General features: G+C 44.9%; 1 long non-coding RNA gene across 2 annotated transcripts; it reads right to left on the bottom strand.

Annotated features, from left to right (window-relative positions):
- Window positions 1–7,645: 7,645 nt before the first annotated feature.
- On the bottom strand, window positions 7,646–19,165 carry LOC122364667. 2 transcript variants are annotated; one of them, XR_006253613.1, is made up of 3 exons: window positions 18,917–19,165; window positions 11,366–11,500; window positions 7,646–8,054 (listed from the first exon to the last, which is right to left on the bottom strand). It is a non-coding gene; the product is annotated as an uncharacterized LOC122364667 (long non-coding RNA). The 2 variants fall into 2 exon arrangements; XR_006253612.1 differs by lacking the exon at window positions 18,917–19,165 and adding an exon at window positions 13,252–13,291.
- Window positions 19,166–19,455: the final 290 nt, after the last annotated feature.

Genomic DNA, 19,455 nt, shown 5'->3' with positions numbered 1-19,455 from the left:
ATTGCGCTGAAGTTGGCACATGGGTAGGCAGTAGGCACCCAATAGGCAATGCATATTCCATGTGCCACAGTTGGGGTGCTGCTGCACGTGCGCACGTGCAGGGGTCGATTCCAGATCTCGAGAACTTTTAGACCGATTGCGCTTAAATTTGGCGCATCGCTAGGGACCAGTCAGTAGGTTGCAGTGCACAAGTTAACCCGCGCCCCACTGGGGTCTGCGTATAACACGCCCTACTGGGGGGGGGGCTATTCATAGCCCCCCCCCCCTCCTAACTCCGAAACTACTGGGCCGATCGTCAAAATTCAAACGGCGTCTGATAGCCCTGGAAAAACTGTCGAGCGGAAACTAATTTTATTGACCTCGAGGTCACCGATGACGTCACAGGCCAGGTCAAATAAAAATTATTAGCATTTTGGCTTCTTCACGTTTTGGGCTCTGGCCGCCGTCTTACAAGTCAGATCAGGCTCATTTTTGGTTCACACACTCGTGAACAGATGCTCTAGATACTCTGAGGGTACCAAACTTGTACTTTGATTTTCAGGCCAAGGTCAGGTCATCACAGGTCACGAAAATATTATATCATCCATCGGACACGTGACACATGTTTTATGCAGGCGCGTAACCACGAGTCTGAAGCTACTGGGGACCACATGGAGGGCCACGAATATTTTTTTCCGGATCAGCCTTCGCCCGAGTGTGTGTGGGGGGGGGGGAGGCGTTTTGACCACACCTGCCAGTTATTTGTTGCGCGTGATAAGGAAAACCGCGGCGCACACCGCTGCGAAACTTGGTTTGGCTTATGATACTTCAATTTCGCATCGTGTTTCAGGTCAACTTATAGTTCATTCGATGCGTCTCGATGAGACAAACGCGATGCCGGTAAAATCATCGTCATATGTACAAGCTTGGAGTCCCAAAGTTATGATGCAAAAACCTTTTCCGCAAAAACGCCAGCCTGGAAGCTAAACCGTTGACCTTGTCAAATCTGAGAACATTACTCAGAAAGGCCTTTGAAAAAGCTATCGAATGCGCTTTCCCGCAGCACTGCAGCTCTATTGGTTTCTGACTTATGAGCCTATTTGTGAAAAGTTGTCAAAATTTGGAACAAAAGTTCGTGAAAATTTTATATTTGGTGACCTCCAGTGACCTCAGCGATGACCTGATCAAAAATGGCATAGGTAATTCTGAAAGATACTGTAGCGAGCTATCTGTTGCTTTTTACCGCGTCTTTCTAGCTTGCTTACTTTCCAAGATAAATGGTGTGGCAACCCCCCCCCCCCCCACCACCACCACCACCACCACCATGGCGAAGTTGGCTGAGAGGCCCATCCGGGCGCTGGCTAAACAAAACATCCATAGTTTTGTTTTCCGTTGAGTCGTTGACTACATATTACGCTTCACGTCGATTTAGAGACAATAATTCGATATTTAAGCTAATTCAGGAGGTCGTCGGTTTTACTGGGGACGGTCCCCAGTAACCCAAAAGATACTGGGGACCGGTCCCCAGTGTCCCCAGTGGTGGTTACGCGCCTGGTTTTATGGTCCATTTAGGCCAAAAATTTCGAATTCGATGTCGTCTGTGTCATTCTAGGTCATTTTGAATCAAATTTAGCTTAGGTCAGGTCACTTTCAGGTCAAAAAAGGTCAAATTTTGAAGTTAAAATTTTTTCAACAAAAAAGGTGTCTTTTGGATGCAGTTTGAGCTCAGGAACACGATGGTGCTATTTATATTGGTGTACGATGTCAAATTCGTGCTGAAAAATGATTTGAAAAATTAATAATTGTTAATTTTTTGCAATAATGCGTATAACTTGGCCATTTTTGAAGATATTTAGCTAAAACTTGCTTGAGTTAGTCATAATAATGCGTTCTATCACATATATTCCGGTTTTTTTTCGAAAAGTCAATTTTTTTTTTTAAATTAAAAATATAAATTTTGAATTTTATTATATGACATTTTCGAAATTTTCAAAATTTCGAAAATCCTAGATAGCAGTTTGATAGCGCAGTCTATTCTGAGTCCTCTCTTGCAAAGAAATTGGATCTAGCTTAAAAACTGAGCTCTTGGGAGCGATTGCCGTGGTTCAATGTTTTGTGTCGAAATCGGCCGAACATGACGTCACTCTGACGTCCTTTCCGGCCGACCTATGGTAGGTACGAAGTTCAAATTTTGACACAAGGTGTCAAATTGATGCAGCCGAAGGTACTGAAAGTTTGGCGTCGATATGTCAAGCGGTTTGGAAGTTATTGCAGAAAAACGGGAGGGGGGCTATACATAGCCCCCCCCCCCCCCCAGTGGGGCGCGGGTTAATTGGAGGTAGGTACCCCATCGCAATTTCGCACGTGCAAGGCCCACCCTCTCGCTCGCTCCGTTGGTCGCCCCAAAAGGCTTTTTGCTGGTATTAGAGATATGAAAAATATTTCCAGAATAAGTTTTTAGCGCCGGTGATGTAGGTATCGTTATGTTACACGGCGCGCTATTTATTAATTAGTTTGTTATAATTCCTTTTGGTCCCATTCTTTCCATGCAGCGCCAATAGGGCTAATGTTAAAATACCTAAATATGGTGCCCCGGTGTCCACCTCGTTCTACCGCCTATGCTATGTACCAAGCTTCGAGTGTATGAAAAAGGATCCAGCTAGAAATAACTTTGGGGTATACAGTTGATCGTCTGTGAAATAAGTGAGTCCCAACCAGCTATCTCAGTAATTTGGCTACCAATTCTCGTGCTGTGTTCAAAGAGACGTTTACATACAGTGAGGATCGAACATAAAAAACAAACTTTCGTGTTCTGAGTATTAAATTTATGCATTCCTGATTTCGAGTGTTTTTGCGCTTATCTCTAAACGTGTTGTCTCAATGCGTGGGCGGGAAGTTTTGTTATGACATAATGCTGGGATTTTCGGAAGCGACCTGTTCTCTTACCAGTTTGACAACCTCACGAGTTTTAAGAACGCTTTTGCAGGCGACTCGCTGACTGGCTCGTGAGTATTCCGAGAAAAGGAGCATTGCTGATCAGTATCGATAGAAATAATACTCGCCAGAAAATGTTTTCTAGAGATGCGGATAATGAATAAAAACGCGATGCATTCAAGGAATTGTTCCGTGGAAGGGTTTCCCGTTTCATAGTCTGATGATTGGGAAACACACTGACTTGCATCATAATGGGCTGGGAATTGATAATGGGCATCATAATGGGCATAATGGGTGAAATTGATAGGAAATACCAACTTCCTCCAATCAGAGCATCCTACACGTAACTGATACTTCGTGCTAGTAATACCAATTGCTTTATGCTTGACATACCAAATACTAACTAAGTTGGTATGGGTTTGGTACCATCCTACCAAAAGTCGGTATCCGCGTAACGGCCAGTTTGAATTATATCAATTACCAGCCGATATAACTAAAGGCTTCCCTGACCCTCTAACAGCAGCAAAAACTATGTTTTCTGATATTTTCTCATCCATTGTGAGAAGCAAGCTGAATCTCACGAACTGAAGACATGTATAAAAAGGATTAACCCTCGGCCGCCGAGGGAAGAGGGCGGGTGCCGCCCCCCCCCCCCCCCCTCCCATATTTGCGATAGCTCCGAACACGCTGGCGATGAAGAGCTGCCACTTGGCATACCTGATCTTTGATTCAAGCAAGGTCTTTAGACATTGACCGCATTTTCGGGTCAGGTCAGGTCGCTGACTTATGACGTCATAAGTAAACCTTTGCACGGTCTTCAGATGTCTCAACTTCGCAACGCCCTCAGTGCCAGAGGGGCTTTCACAGGGAGATGAAACTTACAGAACCTAGAATCAATTAGAGGTGTCATTACTTGTATATCTCGGATTTTTCCTAAAGGTCACATGAAGTCAGGTCAGTTTCGTGACCTCACCATTGTAAGTCAATGGGAAAAAATGAAAAATGCTATTTTGGCGCCGGGAACGATCTTAAACTATATCAATTATCAAGCACGCGGAATCTTGATTTTTTGCACTTCTTGCAGGTTTTGCTGCTTCACTTTTGCATTGTTGACCTTGCGTGACGTCACTTATGACGTCACTAGGGTCATAAGTTTTTCGTCGATAACTCCTGATCAAATTGAGCTAGCGAGTCGGGAAAGCGACCAATGGACTCGGTAAGACCTGCCGAATGCCGAATCTTAAATGATATGCGACATGACCTCTTTCGACTAAGTTCGCGACCTGGGGGCTCTGACCTGACAGTGACCCGAGGTCAACACCTAAAGTTGACCTCACCTAAACAAAAAGTATACCGTTCGACGAGCCTGAGCAAGGCTAACATGATTCTGTCAAAATCGCGGCTCTGCGGCCATTTTTTGCGAAGTTATTTGCGTAAAATCGAATCCGTACCTTCAGTCACGTGACCTGACCTAAGAGGTCACTGGTTTACCTGAGGTATTAACCCTATAACTGATGGGGGTGGGGGGATTCGGCCCCCACCTGTAGTTTTTCCTCTCGACGGAAAACCACTCAAGCTAGGGGATCAAAACTTGGTGACTTTTCCTTGCTATTTATTGGGCACATTGTGCCACATTTTTAAGTTTCTAGCTTGCGCAGAGGCGTCTCCAGGACGAGTTTCTCCGGGGTAGTTATCTTTGCAAGAAGCGAATCTTTACTCATGTAGAACGTAGGTGCATTATCGCGACGGTGTCATGTAGTTTTCCCGCTCGTTTTTCAGCCACCACAGTTGTAACAGACATTTTTAATTATCAGATATCGGTGTAAGCTTTTTTTTCCTGGTTTGTATAAAATGAAATAAGATAAAAGTATTAACCCTCGCCGGCACAGGCCATTTCGCGTCCTTCGACGGCACAAGGGGGGGGGGGGGGTACGACCCCCCCCCCCCTCGCGTTTGGCCCCTGATCGAGCTAGAGCTTCGCAGAAAAAAAAAACGAGCGTGTTGCCCGTCACAAGAGGAAGCCGATGATAGCCAATTTTAAGGTCCTAAGTCATCGGGTGACCTTACAGGTCAGGTCAATGACCCGAAAACCGGGAAAATCGGGACCTGTTAGAAAGTCGTAAAGTGTGGCTGCTGTAACACATTAAAGGGAGATAATGACCTTTTTCCACAAAATCTGAGTTAGGACCATTTTCTGACAAAACACAACAAGTTATAATGGAAATTAAAACCATTTTGCTCAATTCGGTACCTTGCCGCAAATATCTCAACTTGAAGTCACGTTAGCGGGGAGCGCTGAAAATGACCGTTGAATAAGTACTTACATCACTTTTTGGTACTTGCATGTAATTTTGTAAAATGAGCGTATTCCTTACATTTGATCTTCATCACATCTAGTTAGTAAATGGTCGTCTATAGTGCCTTCAAAAGATATTCATGGTTTGGGGGTGGTTTATGTCTAAATTTACGCAACTATTTTTCCTGTTCATCATCTGACGCCATATGCTGCTATTTTAGTAGCAACGACTCAATTTTGAATCGGTCCCGCCGACTGCACAATAAAAGAAGATAGATACAACACTTTTGCGGCATCACTGAAAAACTTATGCAGTACTGTTATCAAAATTCTCATAACACCGTTCGACAAACCTGAAGTCTTTTTGAAATAAATATGCTTGTATTTTTCGCTTCAGGCTCTGACGCCAAAATAATGAATTTCGTAGTCGCAATCGCAAGATTTGGCTGCGTTTCTGGCGCATGCCGTTCATTTGTGGCGCAAAATAATGCTTGGAAACAAAGAAGAGTAGGCACTATGTACCCCCGAATTAGAATCTAATTAATTCTAATCTAATTCAAATTAGAATCCTTACAACCAAGCAACGACAAGGCGATAACATAAACAAAAACCCAAGCGTCGCTGTTTGAAACAAAAGCGCCATATACTGCGACTTTTTTATAGAGAAGGACAACGCATTTCGGTGGGTGTTACAAGTACTGCAAGTACTGCTTCTTTTTTGCAAAAATAAAAACCTTTTTCACATACGAAAATGTGCTAGGAAATTTTCATATTTTATAGAAACTACAGTAGAATTAGTATAGATGTCGAGTAATTTTTATTTAAGAAAAAAGAAAGCTCATTATCTCCCTTTAACTGTTCGCCGTGTTTACTTCTTGATAAAAAGAGTTCTGTTCGGTCACCCTTGTATTTCTTGAACTCGGTGTGAGCGACTCTCTCTGACTGTGAACCACTCGCTCTGACTGTGAACCACTCTCTCTCTCTCTCTCTCTCTCTCTCTCTCTCTCTCTCTCTCTCTCTCTCTCTCTCTCTCTCTCTCTCTCTCTCTCTCTCTCTCTCTCTCTCTCTCTCTCTCTCTCTCTCTCTCTCTCTCTCTCTCTCTCTCTCTCTCTCTCTCTCTCTCTCTCTCTCTCTCTCCCTCCCTCTCTCTCTCTCTCTCTCTCTCTCTCTCTCTCTCTCTCTCTCTCTCTCTCTCTCTCTCTCCGATTCTCACTTCCTGACCGATTCTGCTCTGACCGATTCTGCACTGACTGTCCGGCGGCGGCCGGCGCAGTCGACGACTCAGAGTAGGGGTCGCCTCGGTCGTCGTCGGTCGTCATGCATACAATCTCTGACATATGGCCTACAGCATCTGACAATGTTACAGCTGCTATGGGGTTTTCCGGGGTGCTGATCACGAATATCGTATAAGTTTTGATCAGAGATGATGTCTTTAAGCATTTAGACCAGGTCGGGTCAGGTCAGGTCAGGTCAACCGGTGGGGGTTGTGACGGGTATTCGTAATACGTGTCAACCGCCTCTGACAGCTTCGTAACATGTTAGGAAGGCTTCAAAACTACTTCGTAAATGTTCAAATGGTTGCTAAATTCGAATTCAGCTAAAAAAAACTAGCCTGGAAACATGTAAACTCGAAAACATTTTTGATTCCACCGAAGAAGAACCAAGTTCGAAAATATATTCTGGACCTTTTTTCAATTAATTTATGTGATATTATGAGCACAAGGTCAATTTTACCATTTTCATTAAACTCGAAAAAGTGAACCGAGGTCACCCGAGGTCACCAAAGGTCAATGACCTGATCTGACCTTCAGGTGACCTTGGCACCCACCCTAATGTATGGAAGCAGCATCAAATCACATGTTTGAACGTTTGAAACCACGAAAAGCTTGCAAACGCGCGGCTAATGCGAGCCAACATACGCCGAATCGCGATTCCGGCCAAACATGGTCTCGGATAAGAGGTCACAGGTCAGAGGTCATTTGGGTCAGGGCATGAAATTTTCAGAGTAGGTGTGAAATTGATCAATGCGAGGGTACTGTAAGTTTCGTCGCGATCGGCCGCTTTGTACGCGAGTTATTCGCGAAAAACCTTAGGGGGGGGGGTTGCATCAACCCCCCTCCCCTGTGCCGGCGAGGGTTAACATTAATGGCTGTAATCGTATCAGTCTTAGCTGTCATTGACGACCTCATCTTGATTCGGCATCCGTAAATCCTAATCGTCTTTAACGACATGATGTATTCGATGTCACGAGTGATCTATGGATGAATCCGCACGCGACTCAAACTTGCACATTTAATGGTGTATTGCATGCCCGAAAGGCACGCACAACATGTGTTTTTTTTTTTACGTTTTACCTTGTTCCCGCTCGTTTGATGAATATGACCGGCTTCATTCAGCATGCTATAGCACAAGCATAATAAACCCACGAAACCTCTAAAATTGCACATTTATTATGGAATGACAACAAGTAATGCACAGCAATGAGCAAACGATATACAGTCACACTGTTTCCTTCAAGGAAAAACTTCCACGAGACTGACATCGCATGGTTCCAAAAGATAAAAGGCACATTTTTGTCTGCACTGAGAATCAGCGAGCTGACGTCGCATGGTTCCGAAAAGGTGTAAGGGTATATTTCAAGCATGCACTCAGAATCTGTGGATTAGCGGCCGAAAGTGTTGCCGAAAGTCGTCTGGCTAGTGGTGACCCGAGTGCCACCGACACCGAGTCCTGTGCCGAGTCCGAGACCTGTGCCGAGTCCGAGGCCTGTGCCGAGTCCAAGGCCTGTGCCAACACCGAGGCCTGTGCCGAGGCCTGTGCCGAATCCGAGGCCTGTGCCCAAACCCTGGAAATGAGCAGCGTTTGTTGTCACGGAAGCATGTACCTTAACCCGCGCCCCGCTGGGGGGGGGCAGAATCTGCCCCCCCCCCCTCCCGTTTTTCGCCAATAACTTCTAAACGCGTTACGCCAGCGACGTCAAACTTTCAGTACCTTATCATACATCAATTTGACATGTTCCCTGAAAATTTGAGCGAAATCCGTCGGAAAATTTTTGAGAAATTGACGTTTTAGTGACGTCATGTTCGCCATTTTCGCCTCAAAAACGGCAAAATTTCAAACGCCGCTAACATCTTCATTTTTAAAGGAATCAAGACGTAACAAAAAAGGTTATACGTTATTCTACTTTGTCTATCAAATGGCTATCTCGGTTTTTTGAAAATTTTGGATTTTGGCCAAATTTTTTCCAAAAAACTGACTTTTTAGGGAAAATATTTATAAAATCCAAAATTTTGAGTTTATCGAAAAAACCGGAATATATGTCAAAGAAGTGGTCCATGTGCACCTACATACACATTTTTAGAAGAATCGGTTCAAAAATGTGGGAGTTATTCAAAATTTTATGACGTCACGACACACAAAATTTTTGAAAAATGATTCTTTTGGAAGTTCTAGACCTCGTACGGAAACAAAAATAGCACCATTCGATTCGCCGTGAAAAACTGCATCGAATAGACACCTTTTTAGGCCTTAACAATCAACTTCAAAATTTGACCTCACTTGACCTGACCTTGACCTGACCTCGACCTGAAATTCATCCAGAGGTGGTCCATATCACTTATTGAGTGTGCCTATTGAATTCCATGAGTAAAATGACCCATAATACATGTGTCGCACATGCCCTTTTCTATATTTTGTTTTTGGTGACCTGACCTGACCTGACCTGACCTTGACCTTGACCTTTGAATGACATTGTGTGCAACGAATATTGTCTTGGTATTCTAAGAACACGTTTTGGGCAATCAGTCTCAGTCCATTCTTCGGCAACTACGGTGCAAGGCCGATACTGTAGAAACTTGCATTTTGTACCCTTGACCTGACCTTGACCTGACCTCTGACCTACTTAAGCAAAAAAATTTGGGCTCTTAAGATCCGCCTTGTTGAGAGCTTTCGATTGCCGTTTTCCCCGTCTTTCTACGACCATCGGTTCGGAAGTTAGACAGGGGGGGCAGAATCTGCCCCCCCCCCCAGCAGGGCGCGTATGGCTGAATAGCCCAGCGGGGCGCGGGTTAACCCTCGCATGTGTAGGGGGGGTCGGATGGACCCCCCCCCCCATGGGGGGTTTCAGTACCCTCGCATTGATCAATTTTACACCTACCCTGAAAATTTCATGACCCTGACCCCAATGACCTTTGACCTGTGACCTCTTTTCCGAGACCATGTTTGGCCGGAATCGCGATTCCGCGTATGTCGGCTCGCGGTAGTTTTTAACACGCATTAGCCGCGTGTTTGCAAGCTTTTCGTGGTTTCAAACGTTCAAACATGTGATTTGATGTTGCTCCCATGCATTAGGGTGGGTGTCAAGGTCACCTGAAGGTCAGGTCAGGTCAGTGACCTTTGGTGACCTCGGTTCACTTTTTCGAGCTTTACATGTTTCTAGGCTAGTTTTTGGAGCTGAATTCGAATTTAGCAACCATTTGAACATTTACGAAGTAGTTTTGGTGCCTTCGTAACATGTTACGAAGCTGTCAGAGGCGGTTGACACGTACCACGAATACCCGTCACGACCCCTACTGGTTGACCTGACCTGACCTGACCCGACCTGGTCAAAATGCTTAAAGACATCATCTGTGATCAAAACTAACACGATATTCGTGATCAGCACCCCGAAAAACCCCTTAGCAGCCACATTTTACGACTTTCTAACAGGTCCCGATTTTCCCGACTTTGGGTCATTGACCTGACCTGGAAGGTCAACCAATGACCTAGGACCTTAAAATTGGGTATCATCGGCTTCCTCTCGTCACGGGCAACACGCTCGTTTTTTCCGCGAAGCTCTAGCTCGATCAGGGGCCAAACGGCAAGGGGGGGTCCAACCGACCCCCCCCCCCCCCCCCCTACACATTAGAAGCTGGCAAACGCCGCACACATGCGAGGGTTAAACAGAACACTCATGACAGGAGGTCATTCGCTAAAATATTTTTAACCCCAAGGCCGTATATAGGAGGTAGCGACACTCATCAATTTGTTTACAGCCAGTGTCAAACCCAATGCTGCAAATGTGTCGTCACTGGACAACATAATATGCCGCCTCTAAGGACACAAATGCAAGAAATTCCCGGATAAAGACAGCAGTGACGTCACCGGGCTCGAAACCAACGACACTAATACTCTACCCATGGCGAAGCAAAGTATCCCCTGATTAACCCCCTGTCGACGATTCTTTTTTGCGATTTATCAGAAGGCGCTAGCGATAGCTATATATAAATCGCATTTGCATTGAAGGTCAGGTTTCTGTCTTGTTGCCTCATAGATCAATCTCTGCGTCTTCGCGACTAAAAAATGACTTGCAACGTCCTCAATGCCAGAAAATGAAAGAGATGGGAAAGACACCAAGTAACTCAGGATGAGCTGTCAAATAAAACATCTTGCAATATAAAAGGACTTGCCTTTCTCGATCAATGTGGACTGAACAACTTTGACCTCGCCTTAACCTCATGTTAACACTAAAATAATCCTTTACCGGAAAAGAAGTATATCATTTATGGCCGGTGAGCATGCTAAATAGTGAATACCGTGGTTCTAAAATTATGCCTCTGTTACTTGTTTTTGACGACGCTATTCTAAGCAAAAACCGCACTTTGGGTATTTCGGCCTGTGATCTCAGCTGAGAGCTCACCAGTTTATCTGATTTCTTAGGATTGGGAAACATTCGTACCTTGCAACGCGTAAACATGTTAGCCCACGCTGCACGCATACAAAAAATATTCGCGAAAAATTATGGATTGAACGGAAATTGATTACATTTGTAACGAGAAACTTTCTCGATTCTGCGAGGCCTTTCTCAATTAGGTGGGCGATGCGGCAGGAAGAGATCGCATCTGACTTCCCCCCCCCCCCCCCCTCTTCTCTTTGCGCCACGCCGTTTCTAGAAAATGGACGGGTCTCGGAAGGTGGGCTTTCATGATGAGAATGGAAAAGTACATTTTACCTTATGTATATAACATTACGTAACGCAGCCAGCAAATGACGTACCAAAGGACCTACGACTGAACGCGCGCAACAGTAAGCCGTTTTACCATTAGCTGATTAAACTGACTCTACCCGCTTCAAGAACACCCTCCTACCCGTCAGATTACACGAATCAGCTGAACTTACGCCCGTGGTGAGACGGCTGGTTCCAAGGGTTCCGACAGTTCCAAGACCAGTGCCCACACCCAATCCCAACTGGGGCCTGGCAGCGACGGCCACCAGCAGGCAGGCGAGAGCGACGGCGGTCTTCATGATGAAAGGCTGCAAATGAAAGAACAGGGTTAACGACCGAACCCGAACGGGTCACTGGAGGCCTGGTTACTGGCGACGGGACTATGGGGGGGGGGGGGGACTATGACGATGTGATGGGCTATGGGATTATGACGTAAATAACCCGTTGCTATGCAAAATAGTAAGCCAATTGCCAAGCGTAGTTAGTGGTCATGTCAGAACATGATGCCCCCCCCCCCCAAAAAAACATTCCTAACTTAAGAGCTTCAATGACAATGCCGCTCATACTGTAGATAATGAAAATTTTTGTGTGCAGCCGGTTTTCTTCAGCCATTTTTCTTTTTTTATTGATCAAAGCATTGTACACCGCACACGTCAGCAGCATATCACAACAAAAAGTAACGCTCGCCCGGCTTCTTCAACCCTCCCAACGACGCGGAACAGGACGGTAAGGTCCACTCCTTCTCAACAAACACGTCTTGCGAGCCGTATCATACGTGGCGACGAGTCACATTTCAGCCATTGTTTGCTCAAAATTTAATAATTTTTTGGCCATTCGTTGTTCTTTTATTGCATTTGAAGTAAAAAAGCGGCCCCATGAATTTTCCCCTCTATCAATTTTTGTCATTCTTCGTCATCGTATGCGCCGTGAGATTGGATCGCTTCTTCTTCGGCGCAGGTGCTTTACTGGATGTTTCGCCTGATGCTAGCCGTAAGCAACTCCCTTCTTGAAGTTGCTATGCTATGACTGCCCTCAGGGTTTTGATGGAGCTGGTTAATGGACACTGGACAGTGGTGCGTGAACATCCAGGTTTTTGGTGACTTGTCTGTCTGAAGTTCCCGGGCAGTTATCTTCGGAGAAGAACTACTGTTTGATTTCTTCTCTAAACTTGATTGTCAGAGCGTGCACTGCACATCCTCCTCTAGTTACTGCTCGGCTTACTCGAGCCCCCTTGCTACAATTTCTAAATAAATATTTATAAATTGTTCGTCGTATTTTGAAGTTGAAAATTCCTATATCAAACAAGCACCACGCCAATTTTTTTACTCCAATGACATTTTGATGAATTATCTCATAAACAAGCTGGATGCAAGTTCGAGTCCTGAGGTCATTATATTGTTATCAGTGCAAAATTAGTCATTAGTAGTGCAAAATTAATTGGAATACGTATTTGTCTGTGATGACTATGTAGGTTACAGTTATGACATACTCGTCTCGGTATGGGCAAGGATCAAATTAGTCTTAAATTGTAAAAGGGAGAAAAAGAGTAAAAAGGCAGCGCTTTTAGTTTAAGTTCAAGTTATTTTTTCATAGGCATGCTATTTGACTCAAGCCTTACCATGACATTAAAATATGTCGCACTTAGATATCATAAAAAGTTGTGTTATTTAACGAATGTTTTAGGAAAGGTTCGACTTTTAAGTGGGGAAAGTTTTATCGCCACAGGGTATGAATAAACAATCGAAGATACGATTTTGAGGCTCATATCAGATGACAAGAGCCTCATGCTTGCATTGTCTCTTTCCTTGGTCATTACAAATACGTTTGGTAGCATAAAGCTGAGGTTTAGTAGCATATGGTTATCTCAATTCAATGAAAAATTAAACTGACACCAAATAGTAAATTGAAGTGCATAAAATCAATTCAGACATACACCAAAGAGTAAATGGTAATTGAGGTACATAAAATAAATTCAGACATTCGATGCCATAAATAGACACTGATCAAAATTTTCCTAATTATGCCACTTGATTTTTCGCTCACTCATGACTTCACTAACCTTAGTGCGTTACAGAGGTTCTGTCACAGAGGGAGTCGTACGCTGAATGATGAGACTTGCGTGGCAGTCTCACCTTATATAGTGGGTATTGGCATGGGTTTATCCAAAATGCAGACAAGTCTGCGGAATTCTGAGAACCCCAAAGCCGTGGTGACAGCGAGATTCACTTTGACGTTCGTTTCCCTCGTAAAGTCGTGCTGCTTCCTACAGTGCATGTTATGTAAGAGACGAGTGTCATACCTGTCATACTTGTTTCGTGTGCCTTTTTGTTGTTCACTGTGATAAGTTACGCATAAGCGTCATGCCTAACTTTTATCTTGGATGACCAAGATGCTAGGCGCTTGCCGCTTGGATAACACATTGTTCCTGTTTCACACTTAAATCGTAATATTTGTAACAGCGTTGATCTCGCTTGTCTGGGCTGTGACTAGATGAAGTATGTGATTAAGGTAAGTAAATTGTGTAATTAAAGTAAGTAAATTAAGTAATTGATTAATTTATGCAATTTAAGTAACTAAATTAAACAAATTAAGTAATTAAATTAAGTAATTAAGTAAAGTACACCGAGCGTAAGTGTTGTTGTCCATGATTGTTTTTGATAACTAAATCGGTCTGACCGCCGACATTGGTTTATGACGCGCTAAGGTCGTGTCATCAGCTCACACTTCGTGACATTTAATCAGCATCTTCCTCTTTTCCCCCAGCCTCGGCTAGCGACCCAATGCTCAACGGCGCTGACAGCCTTGGCCCCTCGCTACGAGTACCGGTTATTTAAGTGTTACGTGTACAGGTTATGTTATATAACTAGTATTTGTCCATAAGCTATCAGCAGCCTAGGAATGCTGGATGATGATGAATATAAGCACAGCTGAAGCGGCCGGTACTTAGAATCTCATACTCCTTTGTGTTTTTATTACATATTACGGAATTTTGATCTAAAATTTCCCCAGCCGCACTTTGTCATCTGACGCTTATAAGTTATAACATGCGAGGAAATATTTGCCAAATCTTGCGTTGCAATCGGGGATAGCGAATCATGCGTTGAGATGAGATGAGATGAGAGATGATTTATTTGAGCATCCATATTTACACTTGTCGAAACATTACGATTGGCGTAGAAGCGCTATGGCGCTTAAAACGAGACGCCGCTCGAAACACGTAGAAAGCAGACAATAACACTTCTAATTGAACACTACTAATCACTACTGATCTTAATCAAAATGTCAATATTAACATAGCGAAGTCGACCCTGCCTTGGCCGAAGCGCCTGTCCCCGCCCCTACTCGCGCCATTGCTCTGTATTCCGAAATGGAAGTGCTGCTCCTAGTTCTAGCAGGCAAATCTCCGCGTTTTGAGTATATAGCTCTGGACGGCCATGGCGGTGTCATGGCGGGTAACCTTCATAACTCGCGAAGGCCCATTTAGCAGTGTTTCTATTTTCTTTTTCCGAGGAATGTTTTGAAAGTTCTCACTGAGAATTTCAGTTAACCTTTCGAACAATTCTTCTCGTTCTGTGCGAAAGAGTGGACAGATTAGGAGGAAATGCTCGTTGTTTTCTGTAGCAGCACCACAACTGCACTTAGCTGAATCACTTTTCCCTAATTTGAATCTGTGGTCTTTAAGATCTGATGAATTAAGCCTGAGTCGGGTGTGAAGCCGGTTTCCAATTTTGGAACCTGTGCTTAGGTAGGAGCTAGGTGACATGTTTATACCGGCATATGCATACAGCCTCTTTTTGAAGAATTTTTGGCTGTGTTCGGCTCGTAAGTCGTTGGGTAGTTCGTTCCAGATTCTTGTTGTTGTTGGGATGATAGATCTCGCGTAGGAAGCTGAGCGGACTGCTGGGATGGTGCGTTGAGTGGACTGTGTGCATCGCAGACTTCTCTCTATCTCTAGGTTTCTCGTTTTGGGTATGATGTCTTTTATAAAGTCCGGAACACGATCATCTAATGCTATCTTGTGATAGAGTTGCACTTTGTGGGCGCGACGTCTGTCTACTAGTGAGGTCCAGCCCAGCTCTTTCCGGAGGCCCGCTGTAGACGTCCTTCGAGGTGTGTCAGTGATAAGGCGTGCCGCCCTGTTCTGTGCTTTCTCTAGTCGGGACTTGTCAAATGCTGTCAGACGGCAATCAAATATTGAGTCGCAGTAGTCGAGATGGGGCTGGACATACATTTGATAGATTTGAAGTAAGATTTGTCGTGGAAGTAGAGATGCTATTGGGAAGAGAGGACTCATCGTGCGGTAAAATTTTGATAGGATGTTGTTGACGTGAGACTTGAATCTCAGATCAGTTGAGATTGTTACTCCAAGATGTTTGTGGGAATCGCGAATGGGAATTGGTGAACCGCCAAATTCCAGGCATGGAATGTGTGTTTTTTTGTTACTAAGCGTTTGTTGGACTGTTTTTGTAGCATTAAATGTTATCATCCAGTCGTCTCCATAGCGTTTGATGCGATTTAAGTCGATTTGCAGTGATTTTTCAACTTCATGAAAATTATTAACATTGTGACTGGCATGTAAGGAGCTGTCATCCGCAAAAAATAGCATTTCATTGTTGGTAACGCTACTGAGCCCATTTAGATACATTATGGCCAGCAGTGGGCCTAGGATGGATCCCTGTGGCACTCCTGCGGATAACTCACGCTGGGTGGACGTAGTTTGGCCTAGCTGGACTACTTGTCTCCTGTCACTTAGATAAGAGTTTAGCCAATCAAGTTGTGCACCTCTTATACCAAATTCTTTATCACATTTTGCTAGCAGCCCCTCATGCCAAATCTTTTCGAAATATCTTGATATATCCAGGTAAATGATTGTGTAATCCTCACCCGAGTCTATGGCTCTATATAACCTGTGAGTTAGATAAGCAAGTTGGAGCTCTGTGTTGTGACCAGGGCGATAACCACTTTGTTTTTGTGTTAAGAGCGAATGACTGTGAATGTGCTCATATATCTGAGTGAACATAAGTTTTTCGAATATTTTCGATAGACACGGCAGTAAGCTTATTGGTCGATATGATGCAGCCTCAGATGGGGAGCCCTTCCCTTTAAAAATTGGTTTGACTGTGGCTTTCTTCCACTGAGTTGGGTACCTGCCTTTTTGGACTGATTTGTTTAAAATTCTGGATAGAGGCTCAGCAATGTAAGCCGCTGACATTTTGATTAGTTTCGCCGGTACGCCGTCGGAGCCGGTGGCTTTAGACGAATCCAGCCCATTGATGGTCTTCAAAACATCTCGAGGTGTAATGGGAGAAAACTGGAAGGTGTGCTGAGTGCTGTTATATGAAGATTTGTATTCGCGTACGAGCTGTAAGTGTTTATCTGTAATGTTTATTTCTGTCTGGGAGCAAAAGTACGAATTGAGGGCCTCGGCCTTGCGGTGGTCGTCACTTACAAGATCATTTTCGACAATCAGAGGAGCCATAATGGAGTTTTGCTTGAACCCCGTAACGCTTTTCAGGATTTTGTGGTATTTGTAAGGGGTTTTCTTGCTAGTGACAAGTAGATGTACTTTGTGTTGAATGGTTTCATTTTTGAGTTTTCTATTAAGGCTGGTTACAAGGTTGCGCTGAGATCGCCAGATCGACCAATCTCTTTCTGAGTTGTGACGTTGAGCAAGCTTGAATAACCGGTCTCGTTTACGCATTTCGCGCCTCAGCTCTGCTGTTAGCCACGGTTTGTGATTGCGGATCTTTACGGTTTTCTTTGGTATGTGAGCTACTGCAGTATGCAAGATGGCTTCTGTTAACATTTCAATTGCATCATCGGTGTCGGCATTTGTTATGGCGCTCCAGTCTATGTTTCTCAGTGTATTAATGAAACCGTCAACGTTGGTATTTGAGTAGTCCCAGCGGGTTGTTGTTACATGTCGGTCAGCGTCGATTTTCTGAAGGGACAAAGAAATAAGTAGAGGGAAATGGTCGATGTTTGAGAAAGCCGGTAAAACTCCTGAAGATTTAATTAGTTCGGTTCGGTCTACAAAAATCAAATCTCTTAAGTTGTGGGTGTCCCCTTGTACGCGGGTTGCTGTGTTAATAATTTGAGTTAAGTTTGACGCTTCAGTGATATTTTTCAGTTTGTTTTCGAAAGTGGTGATGGGGGAGTGGTTGGGTGAATTACTAGGCAGCCAGCAGTTTCCAGCATTAAAATCGCCAACGAGGACCAGAAGATCGGGACTATGCTGTTTAGCTTCAAGGACACAGTCAGACAAGTAATCTAGGAATTGAGATTGTCGGTCGCTAGTGGTGTTCGGTGGAAGATAAACTGAGCAGAGCAGCAGCGTCGTTTTATGGAATTTGATTTTCACCCATAGGGTTTCAAAGAGCTCACACTCAAGATGTGATATTTGCGAAAAAGGTAGTGTGTCTCTGACATATACTGCAACTCCTCCGCCCATCCTTGTCCTGTTTTTTAGTAATGGTGCATGAAAACCTTTCAGAGAGTAAAGACTGGAATGTATAGTGGTGTCAAGTTTTGTTTCAGATAGTGCTAGTATGCTAATATCGTTAATGTCAACGTAGCTTTGAAGCTCCTGTAGCCTTTCGTTGGCAGTGATGGAGTTGATATTAATTGCGGAGATGTTAACACCATCGATTCGGAGCGTACCAGTTACTGGTGGCATTGTGGGCACGGGGAAGGCGCTTCGACTGGCGGCGGGTGGCGAGAGAACAGTTCACATAAAACAATGTGCAATGTGGGCTATGGCTTAACTTTTGGCAAGATGACACTGATTTTGAGAGATGAGCAAGTACATCCGCATACTTTTGTCTCTATGCGTCGAGAAAGCGGAGATGATAGACATTGATAGCTCCGAAACGTTAGAGCAAATAAAAAAATGACATACGACGACTGGGCACAGCTATCGTTAACTCGTGCATCGTTGTGAGGTGGGAAATCATATCACACTGAGCACAAGACAATATATGATGGGCAATATGCAATATACACAAGGTCATGAAAAGTGATTTGGTTATGTTTAACACTGGACGCATGTACGGCCGGCGCTGTACGAACCGGCACCGGAAACCCAGCCCCAGCCGGGAGGGCGGGGGGGGGGGGGGTGCCGGCCCGTCTGGGAGATGGGGTGTCACTACTCACAGCGTAGGCCCGGCTCGCCTAACGGTCACCGCTCGGGAATCGTTCCCTGTCGACACGCCCACTGTCGGAGACTGCGGGGTGAGCAGCTGATTGATGAGGTGTTGCCTGAGTCCGAGTATTTGCGCAGCTGCGCAGACCGTCCTTATAATGACTTCGATGGTCGGCTGGTTAGCTCAGCGGCGGGGGCCGTCCCCTCAGTCGCCCCGAACGGCGGGGGACCTCCCGCGGCGGCGCTCGGTCACCCACGCGTTGATGGCGTCAGAGGCCTGTCAGGCGGGCCCCGACCCGCGGCGCGCCGAGCGGGCTGGCTCGGTCTCCCGTGGTCGGAGTTCCCGGAAAGCGTCGGCTCCCACGATATCTTCAAGGTCAGCTGGCTCTTTGATTGAGACTGCAATGTCTCCCTCTGTCTTCTTCACGCGCACACAGCCGTTGGTCGTGTAGGCGGCCCACAGAGACTTTCGTTTCCGGAGCTGCCTAGCCAGGAAGAATAGCTGCTGGTTCTTAGCTGTAAGGCACTCTGACACAAAGATGCGGCTAATAACTGACCGGGTCAGCACCGGATGGCCACCCACCTTTTCAGCCGTCAGCTCCTTTCGCTTATCGAAGCGTTACCGTTACCGGTAACCATTTTGACTATGTGTTATTGGTACCTAACTAATTATATCATGCTAAGCAGGGGACGTAAAATTGAGGCCGCAGAGCCAGATCAAGTCTAAAAATCACCTTTGCTGTTAAGCATAACTGCCATGTACATAAATCAGGTCATTCGGCTCTAACCTTGGCTCTAACTTGGTTCTAATCTCAGTTTTTCCAAGGCCACTGAATATGGGAAGTCGTTTTACAGCAACTGCGCTTAGTGTAATGCTATTATGCACGTGCAAAGGCTGAAACCGACTCTTTCGGCAGTCAGGTAATCGCATGCATGAACCTATTCTAATACATTTGTTCTGGCTCGCACCAATCGTCCCACCGAGGAGCGTGCGATTAATGTGAGTGAGATCTCTGCAGCCTTAACGGTGCAAAGATAAAAGTAAGGATTGCCGATTGTAACGATGCTTGCTAGTTGCTACCCTCACGCAACTTCCGGAGAGTTCAGGTGTGCGCTGTGATC

Source organism: Amphibalanus amphitrite, unplaced genomic scaffold (assembly GCF_019059575.1).
Source record: "Amphibalanus amphitrite isolate SeventyFive unplaced genomic scaffold, NRLGWU_Aamphi_draft 000690F_arrow, whole genome shotgun sequence".
Lineage (NCBI taxonomy): Eukaryota > Metazoa > Arthropoda > Thecostraca > Balanomorpha > Balanidae > Amphibalanus > Amphibalanus amphitrite.
This window is presented reverse-complemented; position numbering and strand designations above follow the sequence as displayed.